Raw genomic sequence first — 18,120 nt, forward strand, 5'->3', positions numbered from 1 at the left:
TCCGGACTTTCCCAAATGAGAAAAGGTAAGAAATAGGCTCTCATTACAGTATTGTAGTACTGCATATCAATACAGTACTCAATGATTACTGTATACAGTATTTTTATATTATTTGTTCTGTATGTAGAACACTTTACACATCCAATTGGTGATTGTTGGGATGTATACAGTATTTTGGGGAACAAACCATATTTTTGTTTGTATTAGTATATTTGTGTATGTATATCTATTCATATGATGGTGTGTGTGTGTGTGTGTGTGTGTGTGTGTGTGTGTGTGTGTGTGTGTGTGTGTGATTTCAACACAAAATACAATTTTGAGAGGACATAACATTGTTTTTAATGCAGAGTTTCATTTTGCAGGAGATTTGTGGAGTTTTGCCATCACCAGAATTAAAAAATGCAGCCGCTACGGTGGAATAAGATCCGATTGAGTGTAATTTTGCTACATAACAGATCAGATAGACAGACAGATAGATAGACAGATAGATAGATGGATAGATAGACTGACAGATAGATAGACAGATAGATAGATGGATAGACAGATAGATAGATAGATGGATGGATGGATGGATAGACAGACAGATGGATAGTCAGATAGACAGACAGATAGATACACAGACGGATTGTCAGCTAGACAGATAGATAGATGGATAGATAGAGAGACAGATAGTCATATAGACAGACAGACAGATAGATAGATAGACAGATGGGAAGTCAAATAGACAGACAGATAGATAGTCATTATGGAGACGTGTGGGGGCTGGAATGTTCCACTGGGCAGCCAACAGGGTCCAATCATTTGTCTGTTTGCATGAACTGGTGGTGACGGGGGCACCGCTCGCCTAATGAGACACCGAGCGTTATTGTATTTTCCATTGTTGTTGTGATTAATCATTTGATAGGGGGAGTATGTGTGTGTGTGTGTGTGTGTGTGTGTGGGTGTATGTGCCTGTGTGTGTGTGTGTGTGTGTGTGTGTGTGTGTGTGTGTGTGTGTGTGTGTGTGTGTGTGTGTGCGTGTGTGTGTGTGTGTGTGTGCGCGTGTGTGTGTGTGTGTGTGTGTTAGGGTGGTCAGTTTATCAGAATCAGAATTATTCCAGTTTATTACACCAAGTACATTTCCACATACCAGTACCATACCAACACATACCATTTGTCATGCTTGCGGTACAGACAATTTATATTAAAATATAAATGACAATGATCCATGGATATCATCATCTATCATCTACTATCATGAATAATAAAATAAAATAATTTACAGTATGAGAGTAAAAGACTTAAATATTGCTTTGGACAGTGTTATATATTATATTTACATTGACATTTACATTTAGTCATTTATCAGATGCTATTATCCAAAGCGACTTACAAGGGAGAATAACATTCAAGCTACATTGCGGCAGAGACATTAGTGTAACAATAAATACTGCTCGGTAGTGCTAAGTAATTGTAGGTTAGGACAGGAGGTACTCACTGAAGAGCTGGGTCTTCAGGTGCTTCTTAAAGACAGAGAGGGAGGTCCCCGCTCTGGTCATTTTTGGCAGCTCGTTCCACCAACGTGGAACTACAAATGAGAATAGCCTGGATTGCCGTGGCTGTACGGCCGGCAGAGCCAGGCGACGCTCGTTTGACGAGCGCAGCTATATATATATATATATATATATGGTTTATTACACAAGGGGAGAACTCTATCCACTCTTGACTTTCTTATTTTACATTTCCTTTAACTGCATTAACACTCTTTTACAGCGAAACAAAACAAACAAACACTGTGATCCCAAATCAACAGCAGCTAATCAGCAAATCAAAGCTAAACACAAACAAGCTTTAGAACAGTCAATAAAACTGGCAGCAGCCGGCGTGTCCTTGTAGGTGCCCGGCTAATCCTTTCCCCCCGGCCGCACCCTCTTTGATCCACTGCGAGCTTTAATTTCCCTTGATCGGTTTGCAGACAAATTGCATCTTCGCTAAATCGTATCTGGAGAGAAAAAACATTCTGACTCTGAGCTCAGAAGCAGTAGCAGGGAGAAAAAAGGGACCGGCCGGGAACTCAGGAATATGATGAATAAAGGGGATAATAAAGTGTGTTCTGAGATGTTGGAATGAGGGGTGCTTCCATGTGATTCTGGAAAGAAACAAAAAATCACACTTCAGGCATAAAAGTGGCAGCTCCCGCGCTATTTCGGGAGGTTTTGAATATCTCACATAGTGTTGTTGGTGTGAAACACTTTGAACGAGCGCCATCATTCAGAACGTATGTGAATTATCACAGTGCTGTGTCCAAATTCCATGGTAGTTCACCTCATTTCACAAATATACTTATTGGTGCTGGTACTCTGTACTTTTTTCAGGGGGTTTGTTAGACAATTGATAACTTATTGTTTGTAAATTATCTTTGAAGCGCTCGTCATGATGTGTACTTGCAACAGAACACAAATGCAAATACAAGGGGTGGACTCATCACACGCACACACACACACACACACACACACACACACACACACACACACCACCAGCATCTGCCTCGAACATGCCCCCGGCTCTCCTTCACTGCCGTGGCTGTCACGGGAAGTTTGAACACACTTTTTACTACATGCCGGGGAATGGTACAGGCTCAGATGAATCCAGAAACAACAGGCAGACAGGCTGGAGAAGGAGGGCTGGTAGGGACCAGACCAGGGAGGCGAGACGCGCGGGCGATAGTCGAGAGAAAAAAAACAACAGTTTGGGAGAAGATAAGAAAAGGGGGAGGTATTTCAATGCTGCGGCGTAAAGATCTCAGATGGAACCGACATAGACGGTTCCATTTCCTCTGGCCTTTAAAAACCTCTGAGAATTGTCGGAACAGCATCGCCCATGAGTTTGAAACAACAACCGATCCATGTTGAACGTCTGATGTCGTCATGGGAACCATCACCGCTCTGGCCCACGCTCAGCGTTAGACATTACAATTTGGCATCTTTTTCTTTGAATTTAGGAGGTTTTTCTGCAATGTGTCGTCTCCCTGGGGTAAAACCACATTTTCCCTTTGAATGCCTGGAAGTAAATGATAATGTATAACTGTAAAGTCCAAACCCGTGGGCATCTGTATTCACTTTTTTTTTTAACTTTTAGGAGGTCTTTCTTTCTTTTTCACACCACGCTCCCTAACAGATGTCGTTTTGAAGAAGGTGCTTGGCCACTTTGTTGGTACAGCCCTTGATGACAGTCTCAAAGGGCTTTAGAGACCCACATTCAAAGCACAGTTTTTACCATAAGCCCTAAGACAGCAACAGACAAAAAAATCGAAAGGTAAAAGGACGAAATCTTGATGAGGGACAGGAAAGAGGGATTCACCTTCCAGGGTGACTTGGTGGGCAGTAGGTGATGTTCAGATCTGCCTGGCAATAAGAGCAGCGAAACAGAGGATTGAAGTGAAAACTATCAATTATCCAAAGGCATTTAGTGAATGCTAAAGTTAAGTGGGCTTTTTGTGTTTTATGAAAAGGACACAGTGAAAAAGAAAGTCACAAATGTCAACAATGCATTTTTCAATTAAAACACAATGCTGGCAACACGGGTCTAGTCGTAGCAGCAGGTAGGACCTCAAATATCTTCCCACCCAGCTGTAAAGAGAAGACCAAGCCTGTCCATAGGGAACACACGGAGGGAATACAGGCGGAGGGAGAACCTGTCTGCTGCCTCGAGAGACCCCTGGGCCAGCCAAGCCCGAAAGGCCTCCTTCTTCAGCTTGACGGCTTCCTTCACCGCTGGTGTCCACCAACCGGTTCTTGGGTTGCCGCCACGACAGGCACCGACTACCTTCCGACCACAGCTCCTAGCAGCCGCCTCTGCAATGGAGGTTTTGAACATGACCCACTCGGATTCCATGTCCCCAACCTCCTCCGGGATGCGCGAAAAATTCTTCTGGAGGTGGGAGTTGAAGACCTTGCGGACAGGGGCATCCACCAGGCGTTCCCAGTTTGCCCTCACTACACGTTTGGGTTTACCAGGTCTGTCTGGCAGCCTCCCCCGCCATCTGATCCAACTCACTACCTAGATGGTGGTCAGTTGACAGCTCTGCTCCTCTCTTCACCCGAGTGTCAATGACATACGGCCGCAGATCTGATGACACGACCACAAAGTCGATCATCGATCTTTGACCTAAGGTGGTCTGGTACCACGTACACTTATGCGCGACCCTATGCTCAAACATGGTGTTCGTTATGGCCAATCCATGACTAGCACAGGAGTCCGATAACAAAGCACCACTCGGATTCAGATCAGGCAGGCCGTTCCTCCCTATCACCCCCTATCAGGTTTCCCATCGTTGCCCACGTAAGTGTTGAAGTCTCCCAGTAGAACTATAGAGTCCCTAGGCGGGGCCCCTTCCAGGACGCCACGCAGAGACTCCAAGAAGGCCGAATACTCTGAACTGGTGTTCAGTGCATAAGCACACACAACAGTCAGAGCTTTCCCCCGAGCAACTTGTAGTCGCATAGAGGCGACCCTCTCGTTCACTGGGGAGAACCCCAACACAGCGGCACTCAGCCGGGGGCTCGTGAGTATCCCCAGACCCGCCCGACACCTCACCCGGACAACTCCGGAAAAGGAGAGAGTCCAGCCCCTCTTCAGAAATTTGGTTCCAGAGCCAGTGCTATGTGTAGAGGGGATCCCAACTATATCTAGTTGGTACCGCTCCCCCTCCCGCACCGCTCCACCTCCCGCCAGAGAGGTGACATTCCACGTCCCTAGAACTAGCCTTTGCCTGCCGCCCGGCCGACATTGCACCCGTCCCCAGCGCCTATCCCTGCAAGTGGTGGGTCCACAGGGTGGTGGCCCCATGGTATTTTTTCGGGCTGTGCTCGGCTGAGGCCCATGGGTCAAGGCCCGGCCACCAGACGCTCGCCGGTGAGCTCCCCCCCAGGTCTGGCTCCAGGAGTGGGCCCCGGTTTCTCTATTTCGGGCGAGGTACCATGTTGCCTTGATTGGCGTTGCATTAGAGTCCTTTGAATCGCTCTTTGTCTGGTCCCTCCCCTGGGACCACTCTGCCTTGGGAGACCCTATCAGGGGCTAATGCCCCCGACGACACAGCTCCCAGGGTTACAGGGACACACAAACCCCACCACCACGGTAAGGTGGCGATTCATTGGGGGGTACTTGTATAATAATATAATTAAATAAGAAAAATTAATGATAAAATTTCCAGTGGGTACCAAGTGATCAGCCATTGATCAATCAGTTAACAGATCCTCGATCAGTACTAGGAAACACCTCTATAGATGAGCTCCCTCTCGACACAGCAGAACAATATCCATAAATATATCCATAAAGTCAAATAATCCACGTCAAACATGCTTGGAGACCAATGTGATGCTTGACAGTATAGCCGGCTTTTGTAATCAACTATGAATGACAATACCTTTTGGAGGGAATTTAACATTCATTTAAGTTCGCAATAAAATATTTATGGTAAGCTGCATTTTGATAGCTACATGCATCACAAAAAGTCTTATATATCTAATAAACAGACACAAAATAATTGAGTTTCATATATTTTATTGGAGTCTTTGTACATCACCATAACAACATATTGTCATGTTTTGCCATGGGACGGTCCCCTCGCTCTCCCGTGCCGTTCAGAAAGTGTCGTTATGCCATTTCCCGTCTATCATGTTCCATGTGAACGCAGCATTAGGGCGAAAGTCCTCAGAATCTGCCATTTCTCCTGGGTTCCACAACAAGAAAGAAATGTCCCACATTTTGATAAACACATGCTTACAAATGAAAAACCAGTGAATCATTTATTTAGTCCATAAATCATTCATTCTTAAAAATGCTGCATAAACATCAGCGCTTCAAAAGGTCTCTTCTTCCAGCTCTTGGCCAAAGCAGAGTGCGGATAGAAGATGGAGGAATTTGGTGCAAGCAAAAAGAGATGAGTTTGTGGTTTCTGATGGCTGGTGTGACTCTGGCCAATGATGTTCAGAGTAGAGTGTTGGGTGTATCTCTGTTGCGATAATAACAAATTGAATTTCAGCCTCTGATCCAAACTTCAGTGATTGGTGACAGACTACGGATCACTGCGGCAGTTCTGCCTGCCCCCGTCACCCAAGCAGAGTTTGCAGGGCCCCTCGGCACAGACATCAGTTTATTGTAGAGAGGGGGCCAGCTGGAACTGGCCCAGGAGAAGATAGAAACATGTCATGATAGGGCTCCTATCCTGAGTGAGTGTGAGGATGGGGGTTGTAACCTGCTGCTCGTTAGCAAAACCAATGAGCAACAGGTATGCAGCCACCCTAACCCAATCACCTAGATCCAGGTCAGGTGCGGCTGCTCAAACAATCCCATCCCCACACCACGATCACAATGTGGTGACAATTTATTTTGCTCTTATTGCAGTTTTTTCCCAATTTTCCCAACACAAATCCAAAACCACACACACAAAAGGCAAAACTCCACAAAGCTCCTGCAAAATGAAACTCTGTATTCAAAACAATGTTGTGTCCTCTCAAAATGGTATTTTATGTTAAGTTGACACACACATACACACACACCATCATATGAAAAGACATTTCCAAGAACCAATTGAACACTGATGTGCTCAAAGTAAAACATTACTTTGAATGCAATACAATCATACGAATGCCTTATCAGAACATTTATTCCTTTTGCATGTTCTATGTTATGCTTACTATGTTTGTACAGTAGTCTGTTGTACAATCTTTTTATATAATGTTTTTATACTTGGATACAAAACACATACATTTACTGTAATAGAAACAAAAATATGTTTTTATGTTTTTTCTCCCAAATACTGTCATCCCAACAAACACAAAGCTGGATGTGTATAGCGTTCTACATACAGAACAAATAATAGAAAAATGTACGTACTGAATACTGTATTGATATACAGTACTACAATACTGTAATGAGAGTAGATGTCTTACCTTTTCTCATTTGGAAAAGTCATGATTTGGAAAAGTCATGATCAACCAAAGTGGCCCCAGATTTCATCAGAGATTGTGGCTCTCCTTGCTCTTCCTCTTCCTCGTCCTCCTCCTCTTCCTCCCACTCCTCTTTCTGTGCCTCTCTCTCCTCTTGGCGTCCATTGCTCCCAAACAGAAGAGCTCGCCTGTGGCCCTTTTGTCACAGTAAAACCTCTGATTGATAATTGAACAATTGTGCGACATGTTGTTTGCCCATGTGCAGAGTCAGTGTGGACAGTAGGACTTTTAAGTTCAGCATTTTGAAAGGCAGCGTGTTCCATGTGAACACAAGAGCTTTTATTCATGAACATTGTGCCAAATGTAGAGAATTGTGTGGAGTGTATATGTTGTCTCTCACGTATAAATGTGTGTAGACAGTTGAGAAAAACTGTAAATCACAGGAGCAGTTCCACAATATATAGAGTTTGGAGAGAGTGTAAACAGGTCACAGCTTTATTGTCAAAATTACTCCAGATGGATAACAATTTTTAATGGAATATATTTAAAATGGTTTTATTCTTGCCTGGTAAGTCTGAGGCCAGTTGCATTTTTAGTGTATATATCCAAATATTTCCAATATTTGGAAAAGGGAAAAACAATGATAAAGAATTAATGACAACAATAGCAGAGTTTAAATTATGTTAGATTATGTTGCATTATGTTTCATTACGATATATTATGGTACATTATGGTACAAATGTACATTATGGTTCATTATGATACATTATGTTACTGTATCTGGTGGCAGGACATCAGTGGAATGACTAGAATAATTCAGCGACAACATCTGTCATTGGTTGACTGAGTCGACACATTTCAATAAGAAGGACACTTGGATTCTCTTTCCATTGATGCTCTTCATTTTTGTTTCTTTGAAGTTTACATTTCTGGATTTATTTAAATGGAAGAATGTCTTTGATATGTAAATTTAAGAGGGCTGCGTTCTGCTCCTCCAGTACAGCGCCAGAGGTTATTGTGTCAGAAGGTGACGGGTCTATTTCGCTGAGAGAGTAAATGTTCATTTCACGCCTGCGCTCCAGTGTGGATGTACTTTTCTGAGAAATGAGGAATCTCCTCTAATCCACACAGCTGAATATTAACATAAAAAGTCCTTTAGGTTTAGGAGATAACCTAAAATGCAATTTCATGTGTTTGGCTCTTTTGGAATCGAATTCAAAGTTGTGCCCTCCAACAGTTCGGTGCTTTATTCCAAAAAGGCATCAGCTTTTTTTCTATTGTAATAAAACAGTCCAAATTTCACAAATCAAATTGAAATACATCGTCGCCAAATACACGTATGCACAGTGTCAATAAGACGCTGTGCATAAGTGTGTTTGGTGACGACTAAAAAAAAAAAAGTTTGATTTGCAGGCAGGTGAAATGAAGGGGAAGGGAGGGTAATAACTAAAAGTGAGATGTAGAGAAAGCAGGTATAAATCCTGCTGCTCAGGATCTCCTCCAGAGAGCTCCGCTCCCCATTAGCTCCACATCTGCATCCAGACGCAGCTCGGTCCTGACAGCACGGAGGCAAAAACCCAAATTAACTTAAGGTGGATGGGATGTCATCTTCCACGGAAAGCAGCCTAGTTTTTTTGTTTTTTTTTTTCCTTTCCTTCCCACTAACCTCTGACCGTCTCTTTCTATCCGGCCCCACTCACTCTGGCAGATCGCTTTTCTGGGCTGGACTAAAGGCGTTAATGAGGTAGAGGAGCGCTTGCTTATTAATTAGTAGAAGGGTCATTCTCCCACTCCCCCCCCCCCTACTCACTGCCATCTCATCCTCCACACCATGAAATTATTAATGGGGGCGTCCGCTCCCTTGTATTACCGCCCTGACCGTCGCCGCCTGCATGACACTAAATGTAGGGCCGTTGGTAATTAGCGTGGCTTAAAATGTCACTGGAGGTCGAGAGTGATGGCGGGATCAGTGTTTTTACTTGTTTCTGCAGACAGCCTATCTATCAATACAGCAAAGTATTGTTCTCGTATCGCTCTAACTACCTTGTCCGTCAAACACCACATTTCTGATACTGGGAATGGGGGCGGGGTGGTATGGTATTCCAGAAAAAATCTGGCCAATTAAGGAGGAAGCCTGGAATCTTGGGAGATTCCCTAAACCTAATGTTGCATTCCATCTGATGTCAAAACTCTGAAAAATCGAACCTCCTGCTTGGAAAGGTACAGCCATTTAAATTGGAATTACAAGTCAGAATTCAGGGACAAATTGCTCGCACTTGAGATGGCCGTGAAAAGTGACCTGACGTCATGGCAACATGGTCGCACACATCGCTAACCCTAAACAAAATTTGCTTTGCACGTGTCTTTATTTAAAAACATAATTAACTTGGATAAAAACTACTCTGTAGCTTTACCTCCTGTGCATTTGTTGTAGAATTCACAACCTTGTCAAACAAGCACACGTTTACAACAGGCAATGGGCCACATTTAGCTCTGAAGTTTGGACTGAAAACTCACAATTACCAAATTCCAAGTTTGACTTAAATGGAGCGTAAGAGCACGCCCTTGACAACATGGTTTAGAAAAGGGGACATTTCACCAAACTTCCTGGCCGAGGTGAGCTGAGGATTGTGGGAAAGATTGTGATTTACACTTCCTTTCCTTCATGTGTCACGCAATTTCACATCCAAATGTGAGGTGATTTCAGCTTTAATGTTGATTTAACATAAGCAGAGTGAGGCGTACACTTCAGGGCGATGCCTGGAGAGTGCAAATGAACATAAACTGTATATCCAGGAAAAACTCATAGAAGAACAAATGAGGTATCCTGGTCTCCGGGGGTGGATCTCCGAAGACGTGCAGTTTGGCCTCATTGTTTCTTGGATCCAGGAGACCCAGAAGCACACCTTACAGTGGGAAGTCGCCCCCACCCCCAGGGAAATGGAACGCCCCGGCTCCTCAACACATAGTAGCTTCTGATTTACGGAAAGTTGTATAGGGACCAATGTGTGTATAGGGACCAATTACCTCCAGGAGGCATCAGTTACACTTCCACACACACACACACACACAGACACACACACACACACACACACACACACACACACACACACACACACACACACACACACACACACACACACACACACACACACACGTGTTGATGTTTTGGAAAAAGGAACATTCTGATCACTCAGAAGACAGGGGGTTACATTATATAATATTAGGATATAATTTTTTTTCCCGGAGACAAAATCTGCTGGAGACCATGCCCTCTGGGAACCAGTTGAGTTGCTTTGAACATTTTATATTTAAATAATGGTAATATCATCATCAGTAGCATGTTGTTGTTGTTTTGTTTTTGAACCAGAGGGGGGAGTTTGGATATGAAGTGTTAATGTTTTAATTGTTAAATCCCCTGTTTCCATGACAGAGCGATAGAAAACACAAAACCCAAACAAGCATACACACAACAAGTTGAAGTTGAAGCAAAGTTCTGGATGGAAATAACATTGATGTCATAATACCGTAAATCCTTTTTGGTAAATGAAGGCCGTGGAGATGAAGTGCGGTGGAGGGATGGAGAGTTATCGATTCATTCTCTCGTCATTTTTATTTGATTTTTCAAGGCCTCCTTAGCTCATTCTTTTCCGTGCCAATACTTGGCAGTCCCCCATTCAGGGAGGTCTGTGAAAAACACACATTTCACTGAATATACTCTGTAGTATTTTATCTGTTATATACCAAATTGTGTCAAATATAGATTTTATTTTTTTTTTACATGAGGGCTGAATACAAGTTTGTTCTCAATCTCAGTCCCAGTCTTCACAGCCCAGTTGAGTGGGAGATTAAAAAAGGGAAGATATCATGATATCAGCATCCGTTATTGATCCACGAGTAAAAAGGGTCACATGTGGCGCAGTTTATTTGGGGAATGGTTCACCTTTTATTAAAGGTCTGGCAGGGGAATAGCGGATGCGTTATGTGGCCGAACACAGTCAACCAGCTGCATTTTAAATGGTTTTTTTCTGCTTGTTTCTTTAAAGTAATATTAATAATAATCTTCTTCTTCTTCTTTGGGCTGCTCCTGTTAGGGGTCACCACAGCGGATCATCTGCCTCCTATACCTTCTGTTCTGAGCACCAACCGCCTGCATGTGCTCCCTCACCACATCCATAAAGCTTCTCTTTGGCTTCCTCTTTTCCTCTTGCCTGGCAGCTCCATCCTCAGCATCCCTCTCCCAATGAAAATCTCAACATCCTCAACTCTGCCACCTCCAGTTCAGCCACCTGCCTTTTTGTCAGTGCCACCGCCTCTAAACCGTACAACATAGCTGGTCTCACGACCGTCCTGTAGACCTTCCCCTTCACTCTTGCTGGAACCCTTCTGTCACAGATCACTCCGGACACTCTTCTCCACCCACTCCACCCTGCCTGTACTCTCTTCTTCACCTCTCGCCCGCATTCTCCACTGCTTTGGATGGGCTAACCTGTCCATCACCACTGCAAACAATTAAGGGCTCAGAGCTGATCCTTGATGCAATCCCACCCCCACTTTGAATGCCTTTGTCACGCCTACTGCACACTTTACTACTGTCTGACTGCCCTCATACATATCCTGTACCACTCTTACGTACTTCTCTGCTACCCCCAACTTCCTCACGCAATATCAAACTTCCTCTCTCGGCACCCTATCATATGCTTCCTCTAAATCCACAAAGACGCAGTGCAACTGCCTCTGGCCTTCCCTGTACTTTTCCATCAGCATTCTTAAAGCAAACATTGCAACTGTGGTACTCTTTCCTGGCATGAAACCATACTGCTGCTCGCTGATCCCCACCTCTCCTCTTAACCTAGCCTCCACTACCCTTTCCCATACCTTCATGCTGTGGCTGATCAACTTTATTCCCCTGTAGTTACCACAGCTCAGTACGTTCCCCTTATTCTTGAAGATGGGTATCAGTACACTTCTTTTCCATTCCTCTGGCATCCTCTTCCTTTCCAGGATGGTGTTAAACAGTCTCGTTAGGAACGCCACTGCCATCTCACCGAAACATTTCCGTGCTTCCAGAGGTATGTCATCTGGGCCAACTGCCTTTCCACTCTTCATCTTCTTTAATGCTGTTCTCACCTCATCCTTGCTAATTTTCTGCACTTCTTGATCCATTATCCCCACATCATCCACTCCTCTCTCCCTCTTATTTTCTTCATTCATCAACTCCTCAAAGTACTCCTTCCACCTTCTCAACACTCTCCTCACTAGTCAGCACATTCCCATCATTATCCTTCATCAACCTAACCTGCTGTACTGTACATCCTTCCCATCTTGGTCCCTTTGTCTTGTCAATCGGTACAAGTCCTTTTCTCCTTCCTTACTGTCCAACCTCTCATACAACTCATCGTTTGCCTTTTCCTTTGCCTTTGCCACTCCTCTCTTCGCCTTGCGCCGCATCAGCTTGTACTCCTGTCTACTTTCTTCATCCCTCTGACGATCCCATTTCTTCTTCACCAACCTCTTCTGCTCTTTGCTCTCCTGTACTTCCTCATTCCACCACCAAGAGTCCTTGTCTTCCTTCCTCGTCCCGCATGATACACCGAGTACCTTCTTGTCCGTCTCCCTCACCACTTCTGCAGTTGTTTCCCAGCATCTGGGAAACACGGACGTACAGAGACACCGTGGATCTGCAGATGGAGCGGGGGGACACAAGACGCTTGTGGCAGGGGCTGCGAACAATAACAAACTAGAAGAGCAGCTCCTCCCCAGCCACGAGTGTGGACGCCTCCCTGGCCAACCAACTGAACTCCTTTTATGCGCGGTTCGAGTCTGGCAGCAACACCGCTAGCTCGCCGGCTAATTGGAGTTACACCGCTGGGGACGAGCGCGCACTCTCAGTGTCCGTGCACGAGGTCAGGAGGGCTTTGATGCGGGTGAACACCAGGAAAGCTGCGGGCCCAGACGGCATATCTGGACGAGTACTGAAGACCTGTGCTAACCAGCTAGCTCCGGTGTTCACCACAATATTCAACATCTCCCTGGCTGAATCAGTGGTCCCATCCTGCTTCAAGAGGTCCACCGTCGTTCCTGTCCCGAAGATCGCCTCTCCAACCTGCCTGAATGACTACCGTCCGGTGGCCCTCACCTCGGTGGTCATGAAGTGTTTCGAGAGGCTGATTAAGGATTACATCTGCGCCTCCCTCCCCCGCACCTTGGACCCGTTGCAGTTCGCGTACCGGCAGAACAGATCCACGGATGACGCGGTCTCCCAGGTACTGCACACCACGCTCACGCACCTGGATGGCCAGAAGGGGGCCTATGTGAGAATGCTGTTCATCGATTACAGTTCAGCTTTCAACACCATAGTTCCCACCAGACTGGCTGTCAAGTTGTTGGAGCTAGGATTGAATGCTCCGCTGTGCACCTGGATCCTGGACTTCCTCACAGGCCGCCCCCAGGTGGTCAAGGTGGGGAAGTACATGTCAAGCTCCCTCACCCTGAATACAGGATCCCCCCAGGGCTGCGTCCTCAGCCCCCTACTGTACTCCCTGTACACACATGACTGTGTGGCCAGGTCCAGCTCCAACACCATCATCAAGTTTGCTGACGACACCGTGGTCGTGGGCCTGATCACCGACTGCGATGAGAAGGCCTACCGCGAGGAGGTGGCTGACCTGTCACTCTGGTGCCAGGACAACAGCCTACACCTGAACGTCAGCAAAACCAAGGAGCTGATTGTGGACTTTAGGCGTGGATCACAATCGAGGACGCACGCGCCCTTGTGGATTAATGGGACTTCTGTCGATAGGGTGAGCAGCTTCAGATATCTGGGAGTCCACATCACAGAGGACTTAACATGGACTGTTCACACAGACACTCTGGTGAGAAAGGCGAGGCAGCGTCTCTACCACCTCAGGCAGCTGAGGAAATTCCGGGTCTCGGTGAGGATCCTCAAGTCCTTCTACTCTGGAGCAGTGGAGAGCATCCTGACAGGCAACATCACTGCCTGGTTTGGGAACTGTACTGCCCAGGACAGGCGGGCCCTGCAGAGGGTGGTGCGTTCAGCTGAACGTACCACTGGAACTACCCTCCCCCCCTTGCAGGAGTTATACACCAGGAGGTGTAGTAGCAGAGCCCGTAGGATCATGAAGGATCCTCATCACCCCAACAACGGACTGTTTCAGCTGCTGCGGTCAGGCAAGCGCCTCCGCAGTCACGCAGCGAGAACAGAGAGACTGAGACGGAGTTTCTTCCCTCAAGCCATCAGAACTGTCAACGCTGACCTCACCAGGGGTCCTAACTGAGCCATGCACTAGGCTCCACTACCTACTGTACTGTATGTAGCATACTGTACCGCATACTGTATCACTGTTCAGGGTTGTTCGTGATGCCGTATTACTGCGCCGTACTGTTGTATACTGTGCTGTATTATCCCAAACACCACCTCACACTATTCACATTCACATGCCACTTTAATTCACATGCCACTTTAAATGCACATATCTGTATATACATAGGCATATTCCTTCAACCTATTCCATTTTATTTCAATTTATTTTTTATTGTATTTTATTCTATATATTTTTTATCTTACTCTATAAGTATTCCACTTACTGTATTACGTTTTAGGAGTCAGTTAGTCGGTCTATTAGAAAGGAATTTTCTACTTTTTATTTTATTTTATTTTTGTACTTTTTCCTAGGACTTATTGTGTGCTATCACCGGGTGCGTTGCATTACATTTCACTGCATATATGTATGGAAGTATGTATATGTATGTGACAAATAAAAATCTTGAATCTTGAATCTTGAATCTTGAATCTGGTAACCGTTCATTCCCACCTATTGCCTGCCTTACCTCTTCCCTAAATTGCATGCGACATTCCTCCTTTTGCAACTTCCACCATTTTATCTTTGGCTCTTCTTTCACTCTCTTCCTCTTCTTGGCCTCCAGAGTCATCCTACAGACCATCCGATGCTGCCTCGCAACACATTCCCTGACCACCACTCTGCAGTCACTAATCTCCTTCAGATTTCACCTCCTGCATAAGATGTAGTCCACCTACTGTATGTGCACCTTCCTCCACTCTTGTATGTCACCCTGTGTTCCTCCCTCTTCTTGAAATGCGTATTCACAACAGCCAATTCCATCCGTTTGGCGAAATCCACCACCATCTGTCCTTCCACATTCATCTCCTTGACACCATACCTACCCATCACATTCTCGTCACCTATGAAGAAAAGAAGAAAGAAGAAGAAACAGTCTTTAATCGTCACACGACACTCCACATGCTTGCACACACACACGCTTGATGGTGGCCGGTGAAATGGCTCCTCTGCTTTTGACCCATCCTGGCTTGTCCTTCCTCCGGGGTCACAGCCAGGAGCAGTGGGCAGCATACGTGGACGCGCCCGGGGACCAGGTGATAAGTGTCCATCGCTGGTCAGACGATGATGGGTGCATGTTTTTTGGTGGGGGTCCTTACTGACGTGAGGTGGAGGAAACCCCATGTGAACACGGGGAGAACATGCAAACTCCACACAGAAAGGCTCCTGTTTTGGAAGATAACCCGCCGGAGCACGGTGCCAACAGCGCCCCAGGCGGGAATCGAACCCAGGACCTTCTTGCTGTGAGGCAGCAGTGCAATGCACTGCGCCACCGTGCCACTGGTCCCTTTGCCAACATGCCCATTGTGATGTGCTCCAACGACCATCCTCTCTCCCTTGGGGACGCTCTCCACCACTACATCCAACTCACTAAAGAATTCAACTTTCTCTTCCATCTCACACCCAACTTGGGGAGCATATGCACTGACCACATTCATTATCACCCCATCAATTTCCAGCTTCATGCTCATCACTCTGTCCGACACTCTCGTCACCTCCAAAACACTCCTACGTATTCTTCATTCAAGACTATCCATACCCCATTTCTCCTGCCATCCACTCCATGGTAGAATAGTTTGTACACCTGGTCTCTTGTACACATAGTACATCTACCTTCCTTCTCTCCATCATGTCAGCCAGCTCTCTCTCTTTACCCTTCATAGTGCCAACGTTCAAAGTTCCTACTCTCAACTTTACTTTCCTACCCTTCTTCCTCTCCTGCTGTCTCCGGACACGCCTTCCCCCTCTTCTTCTTCTTCGGCCGACAGTAGCACAATTTCCGCTGGCACCCTGTTGGCTAATGGCGCCAGTGGCGGTCATAGTTAACTCGGGCATCTGGTATGAAAATCAGATTTGTTGTCCGCATGTTTGATTTGGCATGGTTTTTGCGCCGGATGCCCTTCCTGACGCAACCCTCTCTATTCCTCCGGGCTTGGGACCGGCACTGATGATACACTGGCTTGTGCACCCCAGTGGTGATTATTATTATTATTAATAATAATAATAATAATAATAATAATAATAATCATCATCATAATCATCATAATAATCATAATAATCATAATAATCATAATAATCATAATAATAATAAATATAGCTGCAGGCAGCAATATATGAGGTCCATATTATTCGTTTAAGGTATGTATTACAGTTTTTTGTTTTATGTGAAAGGTATAACAATTTACTAAATGTTCAGATGATGTTTCAATATTGTGACTCACCTTGATGACTGGATTTTTGGACAATGGATTCTTCATTGTCTTAGATCTTCGGCTATTTTTCGGCATCTGTAACATTAACAAAAACAACTTTTGTAATTACTTTTATAACAATACCAATGAATATGTTTTATTTAAAAAATATGTAAATAAATTATTTGTAATTACTACTTTATTTTATTTTTTCGGTAAATAATGTACAATTTGATATTAATAGATTACTTGTTTGTATTGAAATGCAGACAACATTTAACAAACTTCAACATTAATTTGGAATTAGACAAAAAATGATTTTCTTTTTTATTATCAACTACATCTTGTCATTGTTATAACTTAACTTTTTGCATTGAAGTACATCTAGAGTATCAGTGATGATAGATGGCGCTGTGTAACAGTTGAATGTACGTAATTTATTTGTAAAGTTGAGTTGAGTTTTTTACTTGGATTACTGTTTCAGTAAGTTACGTTTCCATGAATACCAAAAACGTTGTGGTATTTCTGTGAGTAATTACCATTGCATGGCTTCTATTTTCCGACGCCTCGCTGGATCTTGAACACATCAATCAGTCCCACATTCCAGTGATTTCGACTGGACGCAGTTATTTTTAATAATTATAAAAGAAACAATATTATTATTCATAATTTATTCATACTATTTTTATGATGCCAATAATTGATCCTGTGCTTTGTTTAAAATAATTCTGACTGTTTGACTTTTTCATGCTTTATTGTCTGTAGAGAAACAGCCTAAAAATTCCTTGCATATAAAAATGTACTTGACGAACAAACTGATTCGGATATTGATTCTGATTCTGAAAAAACGAATTTACGTGTTTTTAAATGAATAGAAAATTTTCGCCACCTTGCAACTAATGCGTTTTTGGTTTTTTTGCATGAACATAAGCTATGCCTGCTCCCTTTTCTGGTCCAAACACCAACCCCGAAGCCGATGCTCATCACCCTGCATTAAAAAGATTCACTTTGAGGAGGAAAGAAAGAAAGAAAAGCAAATGGGATCTGCAGAAAATTGGACTCGTCACAGGCACACACACACACACACTATCAGAATCTACCTTGAACATGCCCCCCAACACCCTCCTGATTACATCGTTCTACCTTTCTCCTTTCTCTCATTTACTGCCATAACTATGACAGGAAGAGGCCACATGCCGAATTCTTGTTCCAATTTTCCTTAACTGAGTATGGTTTGTCTATACATGTGGTCTGATATTTCTATGTTTATGTTTTCTTACGTACAGTACATGATGTTGTTTGTCTCTATGTTTATTTCAGCCGTGGTGATTCTCCTCTTGGAGTAGTGATGAGTTGTTTACAAACCAAAACATGGTGAGATCGTTCTTCAAAGAGAGGGGTTGGTGATGGCTCTGTGTAACAAAAATCTGTGCTCTTGTCATCCTACAGGTCGTCCACAGGACAGAGTTGTTGCATCAGTTTTTGAAGATTAAAGAATGAATAAAGAGTGGCATTGCAGCTTGAGAAGTTGAACTCATCGTGCATACTACCTCTGTCCAAGATGCAAAGGAAAACAAATAGTCTGGGGCGAATTCACAAAGAAATGTATTGTGACCGCAG

The sequence above is a fragment of the Zeus faber genome, assembly GCF_960531495.2.
Source record: "Zeus faber genome assembly, chromosome: 6".
Taxonomy (NCBI): Eukaryota; Metazoa; Chordata; class Actinopteri; order Zeiformes; family Zeidae; genus Zeus; species Zeus faber.